At 32.1% G+C, this 480-nt stretch overlaps 1 pseudogene; it reads left to right on the top strand.

Annotated features, from left to right (window-relative positions):
- Positions 1 to 480, top strand: part of LOC103205100 — an 11,189-nt pseudogene that overhangs the window by 5,785 nt on the left and 4,924 nt on the right.

Raw genomic sequence — 480 nt, 5'->3', positions numbered from 1 at the left:
CAAAACATATCCCTGAGGAAGAAGCAGCACTGGAACTCCCTGATAAGGAATTCAAAAGAGTTATGTTTAGATATCTTAAAAGTTTGAGAGACAGATCAAGGAAAACACAGCAAAAACTCTACAACAATTTCAAAAGACAATACAAGAACAAATGACAAAATAAATGAAAAATTAGAAATGATACAAAATCTACACATAGAAATTCAGCAGATTAATACTAAATTTTCAGAAATAGATAAGACATTGAATGGGAAAAGGATCAGAATTGAATCACTGGAAGACCAAATTATGGTGATTGAAGACAAATACCTGGACATTTCTTTGGAAAGGGATCAATCAGAAAAAATATCAAAACATAATGAAGAAAGCCTACAGTTCATGTGGGATACCATCAAAAGCAATAACCTACATGTAATCAGAATTCCAGAACAAGAAGAGACAAATGAAACCACAGAGAAAGTTGTCAAAGATTTGTTGGAA

The sequence above is a fragment of the Orycteropus afer genome, unplaced genomic scaffold (assembly GCF_000298275.1).
Source record: "Orycteropus afer afer isolate SDZICR_OR568_19922 unplaced genomic scaffold, OryAfe1.0 scaffold00269, whole genome shotgun sequence".
NCBI classification, from domain to species: domain Eukaryota; kingdom Metazoa; phylum Chordata; class Mammalia; order Tubulidentata; family Orycteropodidae; genus Orycteropus; species Orycteropus afer.
Note: the sequence above shows the minus strand (reverse complement) of the source record. Positions and strands in the feature narration are given on the sequence as shown.